Source organism: Schistocerca nitens, chromosome 1, assembly GCF_023898315.1.
Source record: "Schistocerca nitens isolate TAMUIC-IGC-003100 chromosome 1, iqSchNite1.1, whole genome shotgun sequence".
Taxonomy (NCBI): Eukaryota; Metazoa; Arthropoda; class Insecta; order Orthoptera; family Acrididae; genus Schistocerca; species Schistocerca nitens.
In genome coordinates, this window is record NC_064614.1 from 390688641 (window position 1) to 390715737 (window position 27097).

Consider the following 27097-nt stretch of genomic DNA (forward strand, 5'->3'; position numbering starts at 1 on the left):
GGACGACCTTGTGATCGAAAGCGACGCGTTTCGTCAGCCAAATAAACGCCTTCGATGGTTCTACAGCTGCAGAAGAAGTAGAACACTTCCAGGAACGCCTACAAGAAACATTAGAAGAGTTGACCCGACTCAACGATACAATACAGGACTTGCTGGATGACTCTGAATACGAAGCCGACACGGAAGCTTGTGAGGAATATACTGATAAATGCAAACGCGCCCTCCGAAAGGCCTTCTAGGAGGAGCGCGCTCAGGAGACACAAACGTGACGTCAGCGGCTCAACAACACGCCTGTATGGACATAAAATTGCCTACTATCAAACTGCACGCATTCTCAGGGGATATAGAAACTTGGCCTCGATTTTGGGAGCAATTCACAGCTTCCATAGACGAGAATCCGATGGTGTCAACAATGAACAAGCATGTATTCCTCCGTGGTTACCTTGATGGGGAACCTAAGGACTTGGTCGATGGCATTGCTGTTACAGCTGATACATATGAGCAGACTAAGCAAATTTTGAAATCCAAATATGGGGATAGGAACAGAATTATCCAAAGTCACCTGGATTTCTTGGAGAATCTTAACACTTCGACTTCAGGCAGTCCAGAGGCTCTCAATTCCAGCTACATTGAGTGCCACAAGCGCATCCAAGCACTACGAGCACTAGGAGAAAATGTGGACTCTTATGGGAGAGTGCTTGCACCCAAACTTCTTCGAGCCTTTCCTGAAGAAATTTGCAAAAATTGGCTTGTTCATGCCCGAAGGCAAAAGATTGAAGAAGGGAACCTCACCCACCTTATGGAGTTCTTAAATGTGGAAGGAGCTATCAACACACGCAAAATTCGTGGAGAAACTGTACCACACGAAAATTACGTACCAACAGCATCTGCCTTCCATGTAAAGGTTAAAACGAAGAGGGACAAGAAGAAACAACAGAATTCAGAGCCCTTCTGTGTGTATTGCGGCGAAAGAGGGCACTGGGGCCAAGACTGCCAAAAGATTGCAAGCTTGCAGGCAAGAATCGACGCTCTCAAGACAATGAACCGTTGCTTTCTATGCCTGAGACGTGGCCACAACAGAAATCAGTGTTTCAAACTGGGAAAGGCGCCCTGTGCGAAATGTAAGGGGGAGCATCACATTTCTATCTGCAGTAGCCATATCACAACAGTAAATAAAATTGAAACTATGACTTCTAACTTCACATACCTGCAGACTGCTCGTGTGAGTAGCACAGGACCCACTGGTAAGAGCAAACAGACACGTGCCATCCTGGACACAGGGAGTCAATCGAGTTTCATTCACCATTCACTGGTCGAATCTCTCCAACTAAGTGTTATTGGAAGCACTACTCTCGAGATAACTACTTTCGAATCCAGTTACAGTTCATCACTCTCAAGGAAGAAGGTGCAGTTTAATAGGATGGGGTGCTCCACTAATTCCCGCATATCAGTAACAGCCTTTGAAACCACAAATAATTTTTCACAGCAACCAACAGTGCCACAAGATGTAGGAGATATGGCCTTGAGGGGTGGTACACCGCTCGCAGATACTAAAGGAGACACTGAAGATCTACCTATTGAGATCCTGATTGGAGCTGATTATTACTGGAGAATCGTGACTTTGGAACAACCAATCAAGGTATCACCATCATTGGTTTTTCTCCCAACAATCTTTGGATATGTTCTCAGTGGAAACAGACCTAGCACCACCATCAACAGAGCAACTGTCAATTTTATTCAGGGCAGCTGCAGTGATATATCTGATGAGTCAGTGCGCCGATTTTGGGACCTGGAGACAATCGGGATAACAGGAAATCAAGAGCGAGCATTGAAACCCATGGACCACCCTATTTATCAGGAATTCCGAGAATCATACTGTGTGGAATATGGTCGCAGAGTTGTATCTCTGCCTCGAAAGAAGGATATGCCTCTCTCCTGCAACCGCACAACTGCTGAAGCGCGTCTTCGCGCCTTACGACAAGCTGTTAGGAGAGTTCTTCACTCTTGCCTACCATGCAAGATAATACACAGTCGCCGGTATGAAGAGATGGAGGCCCCACTACCACTGGACAGAGTTCAGCCTTCAAGACCATTTGCAGTAACAGGCATCGATTTTGCCGGACCATTATATGTCAAATCTGGACATCAAACAAAAATGTCCTACATGGTCCTATTCACATGTGCAACAACACGGGCCATTCATATTGAACTTGCAACTGACATGTCCACTGACAGATTTTTGATGGCCGTGCAACGCTTTGCAGGACGTAGGAGCCTACCAGTCACTGTCTACTCAGACAATGCTACAACATTCCATGCAGCCAGCTCAGAACTGGCAGAGCTTTTCAAAACCATGCGGCATACTGACGTAAAGCTCTACTGTGCCCACCATGGAATCACTTGGAAATTCATACCACCAAGTGCGGCTTGGTGAGGAGGCTGGTGGGAACGCATGATAGGCTCAGTCAAGCGCTGCCTGAGGAAAGTTCTTGGTCGCTCCCAGGTGGATGAAGAGAGCTTAAACACCACCTTGATCAGCATAGAAGCCGCAATAAACTCACGACCCATCACTCAAGGAGAGAGCGACACTGCATTGACGCCAGCCCACTTTCTAAATGGTGGGAAATTAGTAACAATTCCATGTGGGCCAGAGCCAGCAACTAGAAAGGACCTTGCCAAGGAGTTCTGACTCAGACAAAAGGTCAATGACGACATCTGGCGCAGGTGGAAGATAGAATACCTCCTGCTGCTAAGACAATATCATGAGGTGAAGGGATACCCTTCGCAGAGGAAACCGAGAATTGGAGAGGTTGTTCTGCTCCAAGAAGACAGCAAACCACGGCACTTGTGGAAGAGGGCTGTGGTAGAAGAAGTGCGGCATGGCAGAGACAGTAAAATACGGTGCATCATCCTCCGCCAGCCAGATGGTATGAAGATCTGTCGACCGGTCCAGCTGGTCATCCGCCTCCAGGGTGGGGAGGATGTCGGGGAATGAAGACTCCTACGCCATCTGTTGATGTTCTGTTAAGTCTGTACATTGTGCTGCCCTCTGAAGCGGATATATTTCAACGGTAACTGTAAAATGGACGTGTGAGAATAAAGGTGTGTGTGAGCAGAAGTTTTACTGTGACCTTGATTTCACTAGTGTGTAGCAACAGTTAGTGCACTTTTAATTGTGTTTTTATTGATTACTAACCAATGTACGTTTTATTTTGTGTCTTTAGTCATTGTAAGATATTTGGGTGACTGGGCATGGCAAAAGGTTCCGTACTTCTAAGCAAAAAGTCATCCAGCTCGATCCACCTTTGTCTCCTGATACTGTTTGATAACGAAGTCCGATTTTAGAGAAATCACAGAGAGAAGGAACACGGTTAAAAATACATGAATGAACCTTTAACGAAAATGCCATGCTCAAGCGCCGAGTGTTTGTATAATTTTTTTTTAAATTCATTAATATAATTGATTGTCTGGTCTCTATCCAGTTACGAATGACCCCAAAAATATATAATTAAAACATTTCAAGTAATATTTGCCTTTTAGGATATTTACAGATGGCGGCGATGCTTCTTCGCAGTCTACTACCTTTCAAATAACTATAAGCACCATTCCTTGTGTGTTGACGCTCGAAGAGCTCCCAGTTGGTGCACATCGACAGCGCAGAAAGATACGTATATAGCTTCTTTTCTGTGTTTACTTCGTAGATTCTTACTTAAATTGCGCGTGAGTTTCGTATAGGAGGTGTAATTTCTAGTTTTAGTTACTGTAATCGTGAATTCAGGCAGATTGTAGCGCAGTCGTTAGGTAAGAGATGGAACTGATCCCCCATGGTACACAAAACAGGTCCGAACGCTGTTGCAGAGGCAACGGAAAAAGCATGCGAAGTTCAGATCCCGAAGATTGGCTAAAATTTACAGACGCGCGAAATTTGGCACGGACTTCAATGCGAGATGCCTTTAATAGGTTCCACAACGAAACATTGTCTCGAAATTTGGTAGAAAATCCGAAGAAATTCTGGACGTATGTAAAGTACACAAGCGGCAAGACGCAGTCAATACCTTCGCTGCGCAGTGCCGATGGCACTGTTACCGAAGACTGTGCCGCTAAAGCGGAGTTATTGAACGCAGTTTTCCGAAATTCCTTCACCAGGGAAGACGAATGGAATATTCCAGAATTTGAAACACGAACAGCTGTTAGCATGAGTTTCTTAGAAGTCGATACCTTAGGGGTTGCGAAGCTACTCAAATCGCTTGATACGGGCAAGTCTTCAGGTCCAGATTGTATACCGATTAGGTTCCTTTCAGATTACGCTGATACAATAGCTCCCTATTTAGCAATCATATACAACCGCTCGCTCACCTATAGATCTGTACCTACAGATTGGAAAATTGCGCAGGTCGCACCAGTGTTTAAGAAGGGTAGTAGGAGTAATCCATCGAACTACAGACCTATATCATTGACGTCGGTTTGCAGTAGGGTTTTGGAGCATATACTGTATTCAAACATTATGAATCACCTCGAAGGGAACGATCTATTGATACGTAATCAGCATGGTTTCAGAAAACATCGTTCTTGTGCAACGAAGCTAGCTCTTTATTCGCACGAAGTAATGGCTGCTATCGACAGGGGATCTCAAGTTGATTCCGTATTTCTAGATTTCCGGAAAGCTTTTGACACCGTTCCTCACAAGCGACTTCCAATCAAGCTGCGGGCCTATGGGGTATCGTCTCAGTTGTGCGACTGGATTCGTTTTTTCCTATCAGGAAGGTCGCAGTTCGTAGTAATAGACGGCAAGTCATCGAGTAAAACTGAAGTGATATCAGGTGTTCCCCAGGGAAGCGTCCTGGGACCTCTGCTGTTCCTGATCTATATAAATGACCTGGGTGGCAATCTGAGCAGTGCTCTTAGGTTGTTCGCAGATGATGCTGTAATTTACCGTCTAGTAAGGTCATCCGAAAACCAGTATCAGTTGCAAAACGATTTAGAAAAGATTGCTGTATCGTGTGGCAGGTGGCACTTGACGCTAAATAACGAAAAGTGTGAGGTGATCCACATGAGTTCCAAAAGAAATCCGTTGGAATTCGATTACTCGATAAATAGTACAATTCTTAAGGCTGTCAATTCAACTAAGTACCTGGGTGTTAAAATTACGAACAACTTCAGTTGGAAAGACCACATAGATAATACTGTGGGGAAGGCGAGCCAAAGGTTGCGTTTCATTGGCAGGACACTTAGAAGATGCGACAAGTCCACTAAAGAGACAGCTTACACTACACTCGTTCGTCCTCTGTTAGAATATTGGTGCGCAGTGTGGGATCCTTACCAGATGGGATTGACGGAGGACATCGAAAGGGTGCAAAAAAGGGCAGCTCGTTTTGTATTATCACGTAATAGGGGAGAGAGTGTGGCAGATATGATACGCGAGTTGGGATGGAAGTCATTAAAGCAAAGACGTTTTTCGTCGCGGCGAGATCTATTTACGAAATTACAGTCACCAACTTTCTCTTCCGAATGCGAAAATATTTTGTTGAGCCCAATTGAGCCCAACCTACATAGGTAGGAATGATCATCAAAATAAAATAAGAGAAATCAGAGCTCGAACAGAAAGGTTTAGGTGTTCGTTTTTCCCACGCGCTGTTCGGGAGTGGAATGGTAGAGAGATAGTATGATTGTGGTTCGATGAACCCTCTGCCAAGCACTTAAATGTGAATTGCAGAGTAATCATGTAGATGTAGATGTAGATGTAGACCAGGACGTCAAATTACGAGGGCGTGTTGAAAAGTAATGTCTCCAGATTTTTTATGTGAAGGCCTTTAAAGACTTTTAGATAAAACAAACTTCTAACACTCTACATCTTTATTTTTCATGTCTACATATTGTTTCTCAGCATAGTCACCCTGGCGATGAACATATGTCTCCCAGCGAGAGATCAGTTTGTTGATACTACCATTGTAGAATGTTTGACTTTACTATCAAAGCTAAGTGCTCGAAGGTGTTCCTTAAGTTGCGGAAACAATGAAAATCGAATGGGGTTAAGTCGGAACTGTATGGAGGATGATAGTTAGCAGTGAATCCAAGACATCGGATTAATGCGCATGTCGCAGCGCTGGTGTGTGGTCTGGCATTCTCATGCTGAAGGAGATTGTGCTCCATGTGTGGACGAACTCTTCGAATTCTAAACTCGATTACGGAACGCTGTTTCTCACGCACCGACATAGCTACGATAGAGATTGCCATGTTACATGCTCCCGTTCGGCTCTGAGCGCTATGGGACTTAACATCTGAGGTCATCAGTCCCCTAGAACATAGAACTACTTAAACCTAAGGAACCTAAGGACATCACACACATCCATGCTCGAGGCAGGATTCGAACCTACGACCGTAGTGGTCCCGCTCTGCCACACCGGCCGGCGCTCCAGTTTGAAGTCCTCTAGAGGCAGAAGGCGGAAAACTAGTGACATGATCAATAAAGATTTATAATGTTCATAACGTTTGTTTTATTCAAAAAGCCGTAAGAGTTTTCATATAAAAAATTCTGACGCATAGCTTTCAGCACGCTCTTGTAAATTCTTCATTATGCGCGTAAAACCACAATAGTACGACTCTGACCCTTTGTCGCAATCAGTTGTCATGTTGTAGTGACGTATATTGATGAGGAAGACAAGTCATGAATAGATGAAGTGAATCAGCACTAATACGCGCATACTCTGCTAGCTCTATGGATCTGTTTGTAACATTAACAGATATACCTACATATTAAGAACATAACAGGGAAATGGTTAGACATGGTACATTCCTCGATGAACGTACCGAGCGTGAGGTTTACGGAAAAGAGTCGTATCTTAGCGTGCCAGAGCCGCGAGGGATTAGCCGAGCGGTCTATGGCGCTGCAGTCATGGACTGTGCGGCTTGTCCCGGCGGTGGTTCGAGTCTTCCCTCGGGCATGGGTGTGCGTGTTTGGCCTTAGGATAATTTAGGTGAAGTAGTGTGTAAGCTTAGGGACTGATGACCTTAGCAGTTAAGATTTCACACACATTTGAACATTTTTTAGCGTGCCAGAGTGATTCACTTGAAAGGAAACTCATGCTCCTCCTCCTCCTCCTCCTATGCGATAGTGACTTTCTCGTGACCACTGCGGTTATAACTAACAGTGTTACCAAGTCTATATGGGCAAGCACCAAATTTGTCGGCTGCTGAGATGATGTATTGCGAAACAACTGTGCGCCATTATTGTTGTTTACTGTCTGCTGAACCACGGAGCATCCTCGGTATCGAAGAAACCTTCGGTGCCTATGCTCACTGATACGCAATGGATATGTAAGTAGGCTGTTTGTTTTCTTATTGGCAACGTTACGTAGCGCTCTGTATGAAAATCACTGGCTGTGCTGTGTGCAGTCTGTGGCTAGTTTGCATTGTTGTCTGCCATTGTAGAGTTGGGCAGCGGCAGCTGGATGTGAACAGCGCGTATCGTTGCGCAGTTGGAGGTGAGCCGCCAGCAGTGGTGGATGTGGGGAAAGAAATGGCGGAGTTTCGAAATTTGTAAGACTGGATGTCATGAACTGCTATATATATTATGACTTTTGATGATATTAAGGTAAATACATTGTTTGTTCTCTATTAAAATCTTTCATTTGCTAACTATGCCTATCAGTAGTTAGTGCCTTCCGTAGTTTGAATCTTTTATTTAGCTGGCAGTAGTGGCGCTCGCTGTACTGCAGTAGTTCGAGTAACCAAGATTTTTGTGAGGTAAGTGATTTGTGAAACGTATAGGTTAATGTTAGTCAGGGCCATTCTTTTGTAGGGATTTTTGAAAGTCAGATTGCGTTGCGCAAAAAAATATTGTGTGTCAGTTTAAGCACAGTCCTGTATAATTGTTCAAAAGGGACGTTTCAGATATACAAATCTTTCTCGCCTGTTAGCAGTTACATCGTTGTTTATTCACTTCCTGAAGGATAGTAGTAATGCCACCCAGTAGCCTTGCCGATTACATGGTACTCTGTCACCTCTGTTGCACCATCAGAGACAGCATTCTGTTGAAGGCGTTTAAATTATCGTTTTCGTCAAGACACGGCACACAGCTGGCCGAATGAGTTCTGTATATCTCCACAACTGTTGTATTTCTCTCACATCTTGCACGTGCTCTCCTGTGACCTAGACGAGTTGATTCTCATTCTAGACGTCTGGCTACTCCATATTTTACTACAGTGCACTGTGATACAGCAGAGTCCTTCTGTGTCTAGGAATTTCCACATTCGTTAAGTACTTTCCATGTCCACGCAGCGAAGTTTACGGCTTACCCACAACCGTGTCATGGGCATTTCAAAGTTGCGAGCCATTACTCTTGAGGCCAATAATCCAACGAAAGATAAGTGAGACGTCGTTTGCATTTCATGGCTTTACTTCTGCGAGGCTGTTCAGTCGTAGATTAATGAGAAACACACGTATGCGCAATTTACTCACACTGTTAAGTTCAAGGGAAAATATTCGTACATTCGTAAACTAAGTCTGAAAAACAATGGAACAGTAACTGATTCGATTCTCCACCGCTTTCCATTCAAATATGCGCATAGATTGTGTTCACGAAAGTTGGTAGAAGTGTTATACGAGAATGTCCCTAATATTTCATAAACGGTTCCAGATGTTGGTACGGATATTCTTTGAAGTTAATGGACGTAAATGAAGCATTATTTTCTGTACTGTTAATACTCGCTACAAATATACTAAAGCAGCTATGGCTTTTAAAAAGGAATGAAAGAACTCTGTTAATGGCGTTCGATAACTTGTGAAATTATAAGCACATAGGTGCAATATGAGTGAATGTACAAGCTGAACGGTTTATTGAAAAGACCAGGAACTTTTGAAGGTCTAAGGTCGATTCTAAGGCCAGATAGTATGTTTGACTTCGTAATGCTATATTGACATAATAGAACTTGGTCTGATAGACTCAAACGTAATACTTAGTTGTTATTTATACGAAGAGTACACAATTCACATTGTTTTGGGTGTGTCAAAGTACTTGTGATACTATGAGTTATCGAATGCAGCAACAAAATTACACTGTTTCACAACAAGAAACTTTAGCTCAGTATCTTTGTAAAGAGTGGGCGTTCCAAGTTTACACATGCAGCAAAAAGTTCTCCAATTCGCGTAGTATCACTGGTGGAAAACTTTGTAAAGATGCCTCTCACTATTCATAAAATACTGTATCCATGTTATGTTGCTTAACGTGCCTTGGACACCTTTAATATTTCGTAAAGCGTATATGGACTACAGAATATCTTGTTGTATATTTTTATTTTTTATTTTATGGCCTTCATTGGATCACTCTAGTCAGTTATACCGAGGTTATACAGGTTGTTGTTATCCAATAATACAATAAAGTTCAATAATAATTCAATAAGACAATTCAATAGTGCAGTGGTTATACAGCACTCCGTCTTCAGGCCTCAAGTGGCCCATCGGGACCATCCGACCGCCGTGTCATCCTCAGTGGAGGATGCGGATAGGAGGGGCGTGTGGTCAGCACACAGCACTCCCGGTCGTTACGATGGTTTTCTTTGACCGGAGCCGCTACTATTCGGTCGAGTAGCTCCTCAATTGGCATCACGAGGCTGAGTGCACCCCGAAAAATGGCAACAGCACATGGCGGCTGGATGGTCACCCATCCAAGTGCCGGCCACGCCCGACAGCGCTTAACTTCGGTGATCTCACGGGAACCGGTGTATAGTGGTTATACAGGGATTGTTATAATTTATTGTTATTTGATGGGTGTTTTACTCTTCTGTTTTCCCCAATACTTCTTCATCCTTTCAAAGATTTTCTTTCTTTCTTCATCTGAGATCACTCTTCCGGTAGCCCTTTTACTGATCTTCGTTAGTAGCCTAGTTTTTGTGTCTTGCAGTGTTCTGGTTTTCTCTGATTTTTTAAGTCATCTACTGTAATTTGGAGTTTTCTTATATATTCCTTAATTTCTGTGATCCATTTAATGTTGCTCTTACTGATCCACAATTTTTCTATTATTCCCTTAATAATACTGTTTTCTGGTATTCTCATCAAATGTACAAAGAATGAGATACGCTTCTTCCAGATCATGTTCATTACTAATTTTATTCTCTTGTACACTGTTTCATTTGAAGATATTTTCGAACGCCCATTTACTTTATATTGTTATTTATGTATGTACTAATACTTCTTCTTTCTGTCTTTAGTATTTTGTCAATTTCTGTGTATTTGTTATTTTGAAGATGGTTTTAGCAGCGTCAGTTATTTCTGGTTGTGTAACTGTTTTATAATGTTTTAATTTTGCGTCTATGGATAAATTCTTTTTGTTGTATGGGTTTTTGACAATGTAATTTGCTTCGTTCAGCTTTTTTATTTTATTTTGTTATGATGGTTTCTCATTTAAATTGTATGTTACGATTTCACCTAAATATTTAAATTTATCAACAATTTTGATTTCATGTTCTCCTATTGTAATTTTGTTTGCAAGTGGTGAGTCAGTTAGTATAATCTTTGTTTTTTCAAATGATATTCTGAGACCAATTTTCTGTGCTATTCTTTTAATGATTTAACTTGTTGTCTGCCTTCTTGAAAATTGTTGGCTAGGAGAGCAAGGTCATCAGAAAATCCCAAGAGTTCAAACTTATATTATTTTTAGAACATCGAATTCTTATGTTCTTTGGGTTAATCTTGTAACATTTTCTGATTGCGTATTGTAGGGCACAGTTGAATAGTAATGGTGATGGTCACATTTTCTTAAGCCTGTTTTGTAAGGAATGGTTCAGAAATTTCTGCCTCTAAACTTGTCCTTTGGTTTGGCATTGGGTAGAGTGTCCTATTAATTTAATTGGTTTTGGATAGAGTACCAAATTTCTTAAAATGTTTAGTACTAAAGGTCTATGGAGGCAGTCATATGACTTCTTAAAATTTACAAATATTATTGCAAGAGGTCTGTCGTTTCATGTAGTATGGTATATTCAATTTTAAACTAATGATCTGCTCTGCACAACTTCTTCATGCTGCGAAACCTCCTTGGTGCTCCCCTAACTCCTGTTTTTGTTCTTCCTTGAATCTGCCACGTAGGATCTTGGATAAAATCTTGTATGTACAATCTAGGAGAGATGTTCCTCTGCAGTTGTCCGGATTGCTCTTATCCCCCTTCTTGTGTAGAGGGTGTTTGATGGCCATGGTCCAATGTTCAGGGGATTTTTCTCTCATCCAAATTTTTGTTAGAGCCATGTGTAAGGAGGTCTTGACTGTGTCACTTGAATATTTCCACATTTCAACAAAAACCTGATCTCCACGTGCCATATACATTTTTGTCCTTTGATGAATCTATTTACTTCTTGGAAAGTTGAAAAGTCCAGTTTATTAGGTTCGGTTTTCATTAGGGTATTTACGGCGATTTGAAAGAGTTCTTTGGGTTCCTCACAATTCAAAAGTTTATTAAATGCTTTTGCCATAATTTCTGCGATTTCTTGGCTACTGTGTGCCATTCTTCCATCTTCATCTTTCAGTATTAGTGTCACGGGCTCACATTATTGTATTTCTTTCCCAAAGATTTTGTAGTATTACCTGGAATTGACTTTGTTGTAATTATCTTCTACACCTTTTATTATGTCTTTATGGAATTCTCTCTTAGTTATCCTAATGTTTTGTGTGAAATTTTTTCCTTTCATTTTTGAGGTTGATGGCATTTACTTCTGTTTTGTGTGTTTGAAACTTTAACAATGCTTGGTGTCTTTCTTCATGGACTTTCTCATATCCTAGAGCCAATCATGCCTGTTTTCTTCGTAGGTTCAAGAGAGCTAGATTCTCAGCTTATTTCAGGAGACTTGGTACCAGTCCCTCGAGATTACCTGTTACTTTAATGGTTTGTGTTGTTTGTTGGGATCTGTCAATTTTAATAGCTGATGTGAGTCATACCTCATTCATGTTTTATTAGTTTTGTCATTTTTTTAATAGAGTGAATTTTATTTTAGTTTTAACTAAGTAATCTGAGCATGTGTCTGCTCCTCAATATTTAACATTGTATATATCCTTATGAAAATCGTTGTCCATACAGTCATGGCCTAGCTGCCACTCTCCCTTCCTCCAATCTGGGTTTTCCATGTTTTAAGTTTATTTGGCTTCCTCTCGAAGTATGCTGATTTCGATATAAGGTTGTTTTCTCTGCAGAGTTCCACAACTCTTTGGCCATTCTTGTTTGTAACGTTACGTGGACCCCATTTTCCAATTATATCTTTATATTTCCTTTCTTTTCCCTGCTGGGCGCTAAAGTCTCCCAATAAGATTTTTACATTCCTTTAATATATTCTCTTCACAGTTTGTTCTAGAAGATCCTAATTTGTCAAGTAGGATCTAATCAGACTATGGGCTGTGCATGGAATGCACAGCTCCACGTTTGTCCAGCAGTATGGTCATATCAACACAGTCAAATGGTTGTTGTAAGTCTAGAAAGATGCCACATGCATGTTCTTTATTATCTATAGCTTGAGTGATGTCTTCGATTAAGTCGGATGCTGCTGTAATTGTAGATGACTCCTTGACAAACCAATACTGCCCCTTATAAACCACTTATTGCTTACTGGGAAGCTCCAGATTCTAATGTGTATTACTTTCTCAAAAATTTTGGATATTATTGGAAGAGCAGATATGGATCAAAAATTTCTACTAGATTTCTGTTTCCTTTTTTTAAAAATAGGCACAGCTCCAGCAATTTTCAACTCATCTGGAAATGTTATCTTTCACATGAAAGTTGATAACTGCTGATAAAGATGATGCAGTTTTATGAATACATTTCTTAAGAGTATTCAGACTAAGACCATCATATCCTGCTGCACGAGAATTGTTCAAGGTACTCACTATTTTGATTATTTCTTCTTCACTTGTTGGTCTTACACTTCCTCTGAAATTGTATTTGTGATTTTTAAGCTGATTTGTTATGCTGGAGTCAACAGAGGCAAAATAAATGTTAAATAGATGTGCTACCTTATTCTGATCAATTTCTACTGTACCATTTATCAGTAAGTGATTTTCTGTTATATGTTTCCCAGGTTTACCTATTTCTCTATTTACTAGTTACCGTGATGTTTTGGAAATATTATTTGAATTCTGAATGACGCTTTCAAAATGTTTCTGTTTCACAGAACTTAGGAGGTCCGTATAGTATTTATGAAACTTTTTGAACTCTTCTTTCAATTTTTTATTTGTCAAGCCATTTAACATAGCATACTCATACCATCATAGTTTTTCTCTAGCCTCAGTGACTGAACTTGATATCCAGCTTCGGGTTACAGCATGTGACTGAATTCTCTTTTTTATTAATGGGCAGGCTTGGATGAGAATGTAGTATAGTTCACTTGAGAATTTGCGATAACTGTAACGTGTTGTTTGTGAGTTTATGTTGTGTGTTGCATTATAGTTCATTTGATTATGTTGAATCTTCTTTTTGTGTGCCACTATGCATCTGGGTGATTGCAAATGCACCTATTCATTGCTTTCATGTAACTGGCTACCCATCGAATCCGATGTGGCATTTACCTCCCTCTTTGGGCAGGGCGGTGGTATTTTTTTCATACGACCTGTCCATATTTGACTTTCAAAGGTAATTAACCTTAGCTGGAACAAGCTTCGGTTTACAACTACCGCTGTCAACCGCAGAGGGTATGTTCGGTCCGTGAGAGCTATTTCATTTCACTGAAGTAAAGCCAGTTAGGACACCCCTAGACGCCACCTGGGGTACGCCACGTGGGAGTATCACCTCTCCTCCTGCTGGGACAGCGTAGTAAGTTCTTGTTGTACATTTAATAATAATCGATAAATTTTTGCTTTCTGTGCTGATGCAAGTGTATTTTTACAATTTTTACGGAGTAGTATACTTTTCTTAAGGAATTATAACAAAAACAAATACAATGTCAAACCAAATCAATGTCCAAATATTGCCGCAAATAAGAGTTTTAAAGTGGGAATGATCTGCCATGGAATAGAGCTAGATAGCTCTTAAAATTATGGTGTAGTAATATAGCGGTCATTAGTGTTCACAGTGAAAAAAATTAACATAAATAACCGGTAAATGTGATCAACGCGAGGCCAAGGTTGTGCCGGTGCAGTTGAGTTTCGACCTCATTAAGCTACGTTTACTTAACACTGAACTTCAATCAACGCTGTACCACCAAGCTATAGCCTCAAGCTTGGAAAATTCCTTGGATAATTCAATCAAATTTCCTGTGGCAGATTAAAATTGTATGCTGGACCAGGAAACGAGCCCAGGACATCTATCTAATACACAGTTTTAATTTTCCCGGTAGTTTAAATACAGCTCACGCTTCATTACAGAGTGAAAGATCCATTTTGGTAACGATTAACTAGACTAGGCTTAGCTATTTCCCCGCGATACTCTTTCTGACAGGAATGGTAGTCCAATAAAGTGGTTGGATAAAAACGTAAAACTCGACGCAAAATCCTTGCTTGAATGCAAATGAAGAAGTTAGCCAAGCTTGCAGGTTGCGCTGTTATATTTGACCAAAGCGTAACACTGCAATGTTCTTAGTAAGTTACAAATGTAGTCGTATTCAGAACAGTGTTCTGTGTAGTTCTGAGTGTGCTGTATCGAAGCTAAATGAATTCGATCGTGGGCAAATTCTTGGTGCTCGTATGATGGATGCTACCGTAACCAAGGTAGCCGAAGTGTGCGGTGTTTCAAGAGGCACCGTATCGAAGATTTATACCACAGCGGAAGCGGAGAAACATCCGCTACGTCACAACGCCAGTAAAAGTATGTGTTGAATGATCATGACTGACGGTTACTGAAGAGGACTGCGACAAAAAATAAGAGGATGACAGTTACAAAAGTCTCTCCAGAATTGAACGTTGCATTCGCGAACCCTGTCAGTACTAAAGCAACACGAAGGGAGGCCCATAAGCAGGGAATTGCAGGGCGAACTGTAATTCCAAAACCACTAATCAGTGATGCTAATGACCGTAACAGAAAAATGCGGTGCTGAAATCATAAGCCAACACTATGGAGTAAGGGAGAGAAGTAATTTGGTGGGATGAGTGTTGTTTCACACTGCTTCCAACTTCTGGTCGAGTTTACCTCCTAAGAATGAAACGTGGCAGGGATTTAGTAATCATTTGAAGAGTAATAAGCCGGCCGAAGTGGCCGTGCGGTTAAAGGCGCTGCAGTCTGGAACCGCAAGACCGCTACGGTCACAGGTTCGAATCCTGCCTCGGGCATGGATGTTTGTGATGTCCTTAGGTTAGTTAGGTTTAACTAGTTCTAAGTTCTAGGGGACTAATGACCTCAGCAGTTGAGTCCCATAGTGCTCAGAGCCATTTGAACCACTTGAAGAGTAATATCGTGGTATTCTTAGGACCAGGTGGTTATTCTGCAAGGTTGCATTCTTGACAAGAATTATGTGCCCGTTTTGCTGATCAGCTCCATCTCAGGGTACAATGTTTGTTCCTCATTGGTGATGCTGTGTTCCGAGACACAGGTGAAAATCTTATAGTCATGGTGGACTGGAATGAGGTTGTACGGGAAGGAGTAGAAGAAAGGGTTACTTAAAAATATGGTCTTGTTACTAGGAATGAGAGAGGAGAAAGACTAAATGGCTCTGAGCACTATGGGACTCAACTGCTGAGGTCGTTAGTCCCCTAGAACTTAGAACTACTTAAACCTAACTATCCTAAGGACATCACAAACATCCATGCCCGAGGCAGGATTCGAACCTGCGACCGTAGTGGTCTTGCGGTTCCAGACTGCAGCGCCTTTAACCGCACGGCCACTTCGGCCGGCTGAGAAAGACTAATTGAGTTCTGTAATAAATTTCAGCCAGTAACAGCGAATATTCTGTTCACGAACCACAAGAGGAGGAGGTGGTGTACTTGGAAAATGCCGCGAGATGGGGGAAGATTTCAATTAGATTGTATCCAAAATCGGTACTGGATTGTAAGGCGTACACTCGAACAGATACAGACTCATCTTATAATTTAGTAGTGATGGAGAGTAGGCTGAAGTTTAAGAGGCTAGTCAGGAAAAATCAGTGGCCAAAGAAGGAGGATTCGGAAGTGCTAAGGTATGAAGAGATACGCTTGAAGTTCTCTAAGGGTATAGATACTGCGATAAGGAAAAGCTCAGTAGACGTTCAGTTGAAGAGGAATGGATATCTCTAGAAAGGACAATCAGAGAAGTTGGACAGAGAAACATAGGCACAAAGAAAATAACTGTGAAGAAACAATGGTTAATATAAGATATACGTACTTTAGCTCATTGATGAAACAAGGAAGTAAAAAAATGTCCAGGGAAATTAAAGAATACAGAAAAATAAGTCACTTAGGAATGAAATAAACAGGAAGTGCAGGAAGATCAATGCGAAAAGGCTGCATGAAAAATGTGAACAAATCACAAAAGAAATGATTATTGGAAAGACTGACTTAGCATATAGAAACGGCAAAACAACCTTCGATGAAATTAAAAGCAAGAGTGGTAACATTAAGAGAGCTATGGTAATTCCACTGTAAATGCAGAGGAGAGAGCGGATAAACGGAAAGAGTACATTCAAGACCTCTATAAGGGGGAATACTTACGTGATGATGTGATGGAAGAAGAAACAGGAGTCGATAGGGAAAAGATAGGGGAGCCAGTATTAGTATCACAATTTAAAAGAGCTTTGGAAGACTTAAAATCGAATAAGGCAGAAGGGGTAGCTAACATTTCATCGGAATTTCTAAAATCATTGGGGGAAGTGGCAACAAAACGGCTCTTCACGTTGGTGTGTAGAACGCATGAGCCTGGCGACATACCAGTTGACTTTCGGAAAAATATTATCTATATAATTCCGAAGATTGCAAGAGCTGACAAATGCGATAATCATAGCACAATCAGCTTAACAGTTCATGCATCCAAGTTGCTCACAAGAATAATATACAGAAGAATGAAAAACAGAATTAAGAATGTGTAAGATGAGGATCAATTTGGCTTTAGGAAAGGTAAAGACACCAGAGAGGCAACTTTGACGCTGTTAATAATGGAAGGAAGAGTAAAGAAAAATCAAGATATGTTCATAAGATTTGTCGACCTGGAAGTAGCATTCGACAAGGTAAAATGGTGCAAGATATTCGAAATACTCAGGGAGAGACGAGTAATATACAACAGGTGCAAGAGTCAAGAGGGAATAATAAGAGTGGAACACCAAGAACGAAGTGCTCAGATTGAAAAGGGTGTAAGAGACGGATGTAGTCTTTCGTCCCTACTGTTCAATCTACACATCGAAGAAACAATTATGGAAATAAAAGAAAGGTTCAAGAGTGGAATTAAACTTTAAGGTGAAAGATATCAGTGATAAGAATCGCTGATGACATTGCTATTCTCAGTCAAAGTTAAAGGATCTGCTGAATGGAACGAAGAATCTGAGTACAGAATATGGACTGAGAGTAAATCGAAGAAAGGCGAAGGCAATGAGAAGTAGCAGAAATGAGAACAGTGAGAAACTTAACATCAGAATTGGTGGTCACGATGTAGATGAAGTTAAGGAACTCTGATGCCTATGCAGCAAAATAACCCATGAGGGACGGAGCAAGGAGAACATCAGAAGCAGACTAGCACTGACAAAAAGGGCATTCCTGTCCAAGAGAAGTCTACTGGTAGCAAACATAGGCCTTAATTTGGGAAATAAATTTCCGAGAATGCACGTTTGGAACACAGCATTGTACGGTAGTGAAACACGGACTCTCGGAAAACCGGAACAGAAGAGGATCGAAGCATTTGAAATGTCGTGCTACACACGAATGTTGAAAATTAGGTGGACTGTAAGGAAAAGAATGAGGAGGTTCTGTGGAGAATCGGAGAGGAAAGGCATATATGGAAAACGCTGACGAGGAGAAGGGACAGGATGATAGTACATCTGTTAAGACATCGGGGAATAGCTTCCACGGTACTAGACGACTGTAGAGGGAAAGAACTGTAGAGGTCTACAGAGATTGGAATACAGCCAGCAAATAACTGAGGACGTGGATTGCAAGTGCTACTCTGAGATGAAGGGTTTGGCACAGGAGAGGAATTCGTGGCGGGCCGCATCAAACCAGTCAGAAGTAGACGCCCAAAAAACAAAAAAACAAAAAAATAAAATAAAATAAAAATAAAAAATCGGAAACGGATAAAAACATCACTAAATTTTTTAAAGTTATTCTAAATCGCGATGTTAGAAGTAGATCCTAAAAATTTCAACCATTTACTGTGCGTAGCTTAGAATCCACAGCTCGGTTTTGGTACGAAAAAATGGTGAAAACCCTGTTTTTGGAGTTTTATAAGGAGCCACCCATGAACTAATGGTGTCTCCATAAATGACTTAAGGCCCACCGTAGACCACATCAAATGCAGAAAGAACCACTAGGTTTACTCAATTTACCTAAGTAGGAGGAAGTTTGTGATATTCATACAGTGACCCTGTACTGCAGGTTAGTGACACTAAATGGATCCTTCCGTTCAGCATACAAATGGTCCCTACCCCAAGGGCTATTCGAAACACTTGACACTACCTTTCTATCACCAATGGAACTCGAGATAGCCCGTTTTTTACGCGTGGCGTTTTGGGACATATGAGCTAGCGCACGCTGTAGCATGCGAACTGATAAAATCAGCCCGCATCTCGTGGTCGTGCGGTAGCGTTCTCGCTTCCCACGCTCGGGTTCCCGGGTTCGATTCCCGGCGGGGTCAGAGATTTTCTCTGCCTCGTGATGGCTGGGTGTTGTGTGCTGTCCTTAGGTTAGTTAGGTTTAAGTAGTTCTAAGTTCTAGGGGACTGATGACCATAGATGTTAAGTCCCATAGTGCTCAGAGCCATTTGAACCATTTTTTTGATAAAATCATTCCAGTAATCGTGAGTATGTAAACTGCAAAATAATTTGGAATGCGTGGTTTCGCGCTGCTACTAACTTTACCATGACATACTGTCCTAATTAGGACAAACGTATTTGAAATGCACACTTTTCAGTTAAGTTCTACTCTAACTGCGCCCAAAATTAACCCACAGCCTTAAATTCTTCTTCAGGACGTTGCGCGTTCCATTTTACGGTACCCTCGCACCTGTTAAAGAAGGTATTACACCTGTCGACCCTCACATTTCGATGAAATACTGTACTCTTCGCAGTGAGTTACGAATCCTTTCTAACTCCACCACATCATACCTTAAATCTTGACAAGGCTGTACAGTTCACTTCATTTCGTCAACCGCCTCGACGGGACTGCTGTAAACTTCACTTTTCAGATGGTCGCGGACAGAAAAATCCAGAAAACTAAACAGATGATCTGGACGGTATTGGTGCGTTAGACGTCGTCTTACTGCAGCAGGAGAATGTGCCGGTGCTCCGTTATGCAGGTACTACAGTATTCGAAATACAGGGCTATTATAAATGACTCATTCGGTTTCAAAGTCTTATTCCAGAGAATTTCATGCACAAATAGGACCGTAAATTCACCGAGTTTGCATTGCGACCACCAGTTTGCGTCTCGAGTGCAGTTCTTGACAAAACTGAGAGAAACCAGTTAAAGAATCTTTGGGGATTGGAATTTGCGAGATATTTATCTATTACAATAGTTCAGCGAGGATTCAGAAAGAATTATGGAAAAGAACCGACTTGCAAAGAGCACTGTTCGTTGGTATCGACAATATTGAGAAACTGGTTGTATCTGTAAACAAAAAAGTACTTGTCGACCAAGTGTGCCGGATGCAGCGTGGAGAGGTTGAGGGTAAGATTCGTACACAGTCCAAAAAAGTCAACCTTCCGGCCAAGCCACAAACTTGGAATACCGGTACAAACAGTGTGGGAGATTTTGCGACGAGAGTTACATTTCATGTCTACAGCCCGTGCAACAGTTAAACCCGGAAGATTATGGCGGGCGCCTTCAGCTATGCATCACAATGCAGAAAGCACTTGAAGATGAATATTACGTGTCCAAACTGATACTCAGCAACGAAATAACGGTCCATTTATTTGGAGAGGTCAACCACCACAATGTGAGAGTCTGGGGCACTGAAAATCCTCAATACATAGTGACGCATTAACGACATTTGCAAAGGTTAATGTTTTCTGTGGAACGTAATAGACGAAGCTGTATGGGTCGTTTTCCTTCTGTGAAAAAGACTGTGACGCGTACCTCTTACCTTGATTTCTTGATGTTGTGGGTGCTTCCACAACTGACTGCTGATTCCGTGACTTCCATCTTCCAACAAGACGGAGCATCCGCTCACTGGAGCATCGATGACCATCGCTACCTAAACAACGAACTTCCCGATCACTGGACTGGGCATAGTCGTGAGGTGGACTAGCTCTGTTCCCTTGTCCCCCCTTTCCTTCCCCCTCCTCCCAGTTCGCCTGACCTAAAGTACACTGGAACAACTCAGACAACTCACCTGCGCTGCCGTGATGACCACTGGCGGGATGTCGCTACATAAGATGTGGAGCACATTCGGCTGCCGCTTCGACGTGGGTCGTGTGACCACAAGGGAACTCTCAGAACATTTTTAGAGTGCAAAATGCAAACTTGCTGAGTTCCTGGTTCGATTCATGCATCAGTCATATTTGTAGATGCAATACTTCAAAAAATATAAAGCTTTGAAGACGAACGAATCATTTCCAGAAGCCTGTTCTAACCAGGATAATATTTCATATTGAATTCAATGGCGGTACATTCGCAGTTATCTAGCGAATATCTCATTTTCGGAACGTTGTTCACTGGAACGTTTTTACTTTCTTTTTGTATATTTTCAACTTGTCGGTTTTCGCTATTAATTATGATGCTCTCCGTATTTTCTGAGGCGCATTTCTCGACTGAATTCCATCCACGCGTAACCACGAGTATACAAGTAGTTAATTCGATACTGTAGTGTTATCGCCTCGCTAATTTTTTACTCACGGTGAACAAAGACCTTTGTTTTACCCCGAGTTTATCTTGAATGCTAGTCTGAACAACTTGATCCATACACTGTGCGGTCCAGTGTATCGTCTTAACGTCTTATAGAAACGTCTGTCAAAGAAAGCTTCCCAATCTTTTCCTTTACTGTAATATTGTAAACAGTACTTTACAGTTTACTTTCATAAAATATGTGAACTTCTACTCACTATAAGTCTGTGACGGAAGATTCATGAAAAATCGAAGAAAGAGGCTAGTATTTCACGTGCAGTTCCGAGAGTCAGTTTATAAAATTATCCATGTAGTAATTGGGCGCTATAGTTGACACGCCATATTACACTATTTATTGTACACTGTTAACTGTGTTATGGTCAGACAGTAACAATAAGAAACAGCTCTCCGATCTGAAAATACTAACTTTGGGTGCTGTCGTCAATTTTACGGTGTCTAATTTCATTTGAGATACACATCAGTTTGTACCGTAACAACACCAATTTTTTCCAGTGTTGTTTCTGATAAAACTGTGTTTATTTAAATTTAGATGTTTGTTGTGATCGATAGCAACATGTTAAGAACGAGCACGAGTGTCAATGTTCCGATACACGCGGGAGTGAAAATCGTGAGACAAAGTCACGCAAACGGACGTGTTCAATTAAAACTATAGGTGGAATAAAGCAGAATTCCGTTAGTAAATCTTTGACAATAGGAAATAGTGGACGGTGTTACAAGTTGTCTTTGAAATTTCGTCAACGTGAGCTTTATCTCTTGAATCAAATACACAATATACTCTACATGCTGTTCACTCTGACCACCATAAGATTGCAGCGACGCCGTTAAACGTTCTGCGATCTGGTTAACGTGAGATCCAAGGACTATTCTGGTTATAAATTACCAGCAGGCTGTGTACGACTGTTTTTTATCCTAAATGTATTTTTATTATTTTTCTAAAGCATGACTAATATCTTCATTGACTTTTCAGACCATTAACAGACTTAGGAGCAGATAGATTTGAAAGAAGTGAATTTAAGCTTAAGTTGGAAGATCGAGTGTAGCAGTCACTTTTCCGATGAATAAATGCAAAATTATCATTAGGTAAGTTTTTCGTAGATACTATAATTACAGGGCGCGTCATATATTCTCTTAAACGAAGAGTGAGACAAAAACGCTTGTGTGTACGCCTGATACGTATGCTGCCCGGTGTAGCGATCAGCAGAAATGGTTGCAGTGTATGAAGAGTTGCGGATTTCGCTCATTTGCCTAACCACGTTGTTCTTCAGCCTTCAAGCAACGGGAACTTTAAATAAATTTTACTACCCTAACTTAACACTTATCAAGTGCTCTACACGAGTGGAGAGCCGCTACGAAGGCGGGTGTGTGGCGCTTTCAGCACACGGAGAGAGGGAAGATTCGTTGCAACGCTGTAAATTTTCTTCCGACATCCTACGCAGGGTTAAGCTAATGGCACGCTACCATAAACATTGTCCGTCCCCGGTAGCTGAGTGGTCAGCGCACCAGAATGTCAACCCTAAGTGCCCGGGTTCGATTCCAGGCTGCGTCGGAGATTTTCTCCGATTAGGGACTGGGTGTTGTGTTGTCCTAATCATCATCATTTCATCCCCATCGACGCGCAAGTCGCCGAAGTGGCGTCAAATCGAAATATTTGCACCCGTGAACGGTCTGCCAGACGGGAGGCCCTAGGCACACGACTTTTTTTTCATAAACATTGCTCCACATTGAATTGCTTTCTTTGTAACGTGAAAGCACACACACACACACACACATACACACACATACACACACACACACGGGCGCGCACGCGCACACGCACACGCACGCACGCACGCACACACACACACACACACACACACACACACACACACACACACACACACACACACACATACCCACACACACAACATTTCGTCATTGATCATGATGTAGCTTCTTTCTTTGAATACTTTGAATGTTTAATGTCAGATAGTTTAAAGCTTATTCAAAGCTAATTTTCTTTCGTTGCGCAATATACTACAGCATTATAAATTATGTATTTAATTGAAGTAAATAAAGATGAATACTTGAGCTATTAATAATTTTAATACAGCTGCAAAAACTTACAAAGTCATAAGAACCCGGAATCAATACTTACATACTTCTCTGTCTGACGTAAATGACTCGTATTCAGCAAGATTTATAACGAAAGGTTCCATGATCCTGTCCTGCCAGTTTACCTACGGTACTATTCATCCTTCAGTTTTTCTGTGTATCTTACGCAAGCTGCCAGGCAGATGTTGAGATGCTGTTATTGCCTCCTCTGTTGTGTGTCTCAGCATCAGCAGTTTTAAACGTACTAGTCTTTTCCGCAATATATGCCTTTACCTGAGCCCATACCAGCTCGATTGGGTTGTAATGACAATAATATGGAGGCAACAACATTTTGTGCATGCTGCTTTAAAATTTCGTCTGCCTTAAAAACTCTTACGCGGGTCTATGGCCATTAACAAGAAGCAGAAATTCTGATGTGATATATGACGAACTATGAGGTGTTCCATAAGATGGCAACCGTGCAATGATGTTTGCCTCTATGGAACTCGTATTAGGGGCTTTGTTTACTTGCACTGAGCGGATGGCCGCACCAATCAAGATAATAACCGAACACGCAGAGATTTACGGCAACAGTTGTTCTGTAAACCACCATTTAAAGACACTGTACCTCATTTCAGAATGGTAATCTTCAGCATTCTTAGCCTTTGGCGCCTTAAAAATGAGATTACTCTTGGGAGTGATGTGAATTTCTACTGATTGGACATTAAGGACTACAATTCTGTTACCGTTAGTAATTGGAAGTTTTAATCCACTGCACCCATCTATATTTTCCAGCATACATCCTTTGTGTGATTTTGATTGATGGAAATTTCATTCACATAATAAATTCTAGACGTGGCAACTTCTCTGATATTCTTCGTTGTTCTCAAAAGCAGTCTGGCAACTACAATATCGCTTCGTTCCTTTGGTAATTTCCTCCCGTCGTTCGTTTTCTGATGTACGAACCCTGTATCTTCAATTATTCTCAGCATGGTCCATTAGCTCCCGTTAAAATTTTCGGCATCTTTCATACGTGAAACTAAGTTTTCTGTTGTCGGACATTCGCAAAAAAACGTTATACATGTTGAATACTATGCGCCATAAAGCTTTTTTGTGTTGTGTTTGTTGCCGGGCGACTTGAAAACAGCTGAGCCACGGACTTGGATAGATGCCTTGGCGTCGCTGGATATCCTCTGAACGGTTCTCAAACCAACAGCACAGGCCTCAGCTGTCTGCTTCTGACATTTGGCAACGGCGAGACACGCATCTTGTGCCGTGATGGATTCAGCGGAAGACTGTCTTTTCCTCGCGTTTATTTTTGCAGACTTGGCGTGATTACTTACCATTGTTCATAAAGAACACCATGAGGGCAAAATAACCACTCAGCACATAACACTAGACTAAAATAAACGTGGAACACAGCACGACCCGCGCAGAACGAAGCCGGGAACATCAGTGACGCGCGATTGGGATCACATGGTACACTTCTGCTTGGTTCTGTGCATTCTACCTTGACATGACTTCATAGCTGCGCTCCTCTATACAGAAGTCATTTTTTGTCTAGTTCAACACAACCAAAATTGATGAACATGTAACGTAACATCTAAATTTTACTAAAATTTTATAAAAAAATTACAATTTAACAGTAACCATAAAAATCGCTATTTGAGATTTTTTCAAAGTATGGTAAATGTCTTTGATCACTTGTTAAAATAACATGAAAGAATAAGAATTAACTAAAGAAACTAATGATACATTAAGGAATGTTTACAATAATTATAATGACTATAATGTTCAGAAGCTATTGGAAAATTTATTGTTCTTTTGACAAAGGCAATAAGAATAGCGGCACTTTGGGTTTTCAGCCCGTGGTTGTATGGATGGGCTTGGCGCAGAGTGGCGTGGAAAGAGCGAAAAGGCGACAGTCGCAGGCACTGTAGCCTGTATCATATCTGGCGATGTTAATATTTTCTAAGTGCTGAAACTGTACATACTCGAGTGAAAGTTGTTGTGGCAGTGGCATTTGTGTTGTAAAATCGTCTCCGGAAATTGCAGGTTTTGGGAAATCAAGATTATCCAAAGATATTTTATGGTTTAATTTGGAGCCAACTCTACATTAAGAAAAATGACTACCGCAGGCAACATGGTAGTAATAAATTGATTCCGCCTCAAGGGAGACGTGAAGAGCCTTTGCAGTTATCATCCTCTAGTTTTCAGCCACAACAGATACAGTAAAAAAGCAAGAACTTTTATTAAATGTAAGTGAATAGAACTGCACTGAATGTTACAATCCAAACTGCATAACTATTATTGAATTGAGTCAGTTACTTAAATTGTCTCTTAAATCCATTATGCTAAAGTCATAAATATAATCCTATTTCCTTGTCACTATTTTTAAACAATTTTGTTTGAATGTAAATAGTCAGAAGGTAGTACAAAATTTTCGGAGTCGCGACAATGGAAAGTTGTCGCAATTGAACCTTATGTTTTTGAAGTTGGTAAAGACAGCATCAAATATATTTGTATTCAGGTAATATTTACTGATCGCATTGCTAACTTAATGTTTACTGGTCGTATTGTCAAATTACTTGCTGATATTGATCCATAGATTAATTTCACTAATATTCTAGTTATTAGATTTTTTAATTCGTAACAGCAAAATTTAAAGATGGTTGCCATCGAGCTATGCTGTAAAAGCATAAGCTGCATCCCTCTTGATTCCAAGTGAACACAACAAGTAGTTATAAAAAGTAAATTCATTTCAATAATAGGTATATAGCTTCTAAAAGAATAAAGTTAAATTGCTCCTTCTGAGCTGGCAACCACAAATTTTTGTAGAGTTAGTATCTATTACAGAGGAACTGAGGAACTGTTGTGTTTATCTTTTGAATCTGCAGCTCTTGTTCTTTCTTTCCGCATTTGCAGTTAAATCATAGGATATGAGTTCCGCGTTTTTACAAACACTCTGTTTCTTCTTTTTACTCAAATATGTTTCAGTACCTCTGTGCATCATCATTAGGCTTTTGTTTATTGAAAACTGTAAAAAATGGAAGTATTTTAGGTTACAACTAATTTAACAATGTGAGGCCTAAAGAAAGTTTCTGTTCATTTGCTTCTTACCGTGATTTCATATTATATGGTTTAGCAGGACCAACTCTATGGCGTCCTGCACTGTTAGCTGGTCATCTGCAAACCAAACGCTGTAAATGTACACTGCATCGGCGAATTAACACATCTCTTTATTTTTAAAAAATGTGATTTTGGCGTGTCAGAATGTTTTTCATACATAATTGTTTCTACTCACGTTTTGTTGTGACTGATTCTTTTTGTTTTAGGTTCCAAGGACACTGCACACATGTATTAATGTCCTTTTTGTAGTTTCTTTCTTTATAAAAGCCTTTTTACTTCGCAAAGAACGGTGAGAACTATGTTGCTGTGTTTCCTGACGCCGTTGGTGTTCATTTGTCGTGTTGCAAGATCATACCAGTCTACAGTACATTCGCTAATGGCTCAAATGGTTCTGAGCACTATGGGACTAAACTTCTGAGGTCGTCAGTCCGCTAGAACTTAGAACTACTTAAACCTAACTAACCTAAGGACATCACACACATCCATGCCCGAGGCAGAATTGGAACCTGCGACCGTAGTGGTCGCGCGGTTCCAGACTGTAGCGCCTTGAACCACTCGGCCACTCCGGCCGGCATTCGCTAATGTGATGATGGTAAGACGACAAGGCAGGCAATGAAGTGATTATTCAGTGAAATAGCCTTTGTTGTGAGCGGAAATTACTGTAAAAATTACTGTAAATCGGGCCCCGTTATCCTCATCGCGCTTTGGGGGGGGGGGGGGGGGGGTTCACGTGGTCAAAAATTAAATATTTCTACGGCCAGAAAAATAGTAACAGCTATAAAGTGCAGATTAAATGCCAGTGCTCAACTGAGCGACAAAATCCGTCAGTTTACTGGGAAGAAGAGGGCGTCATGTTAGACGACTTTTTGTGACTACGTGAGGCAGCGGCCGTGTCGCTCGCTGCGTTTCCTTCTGAAAGGGCAATACAGAGGCTTTTTTCTTTTTTTCGTAGCCCTTCATTCGTTGAAACATTGGC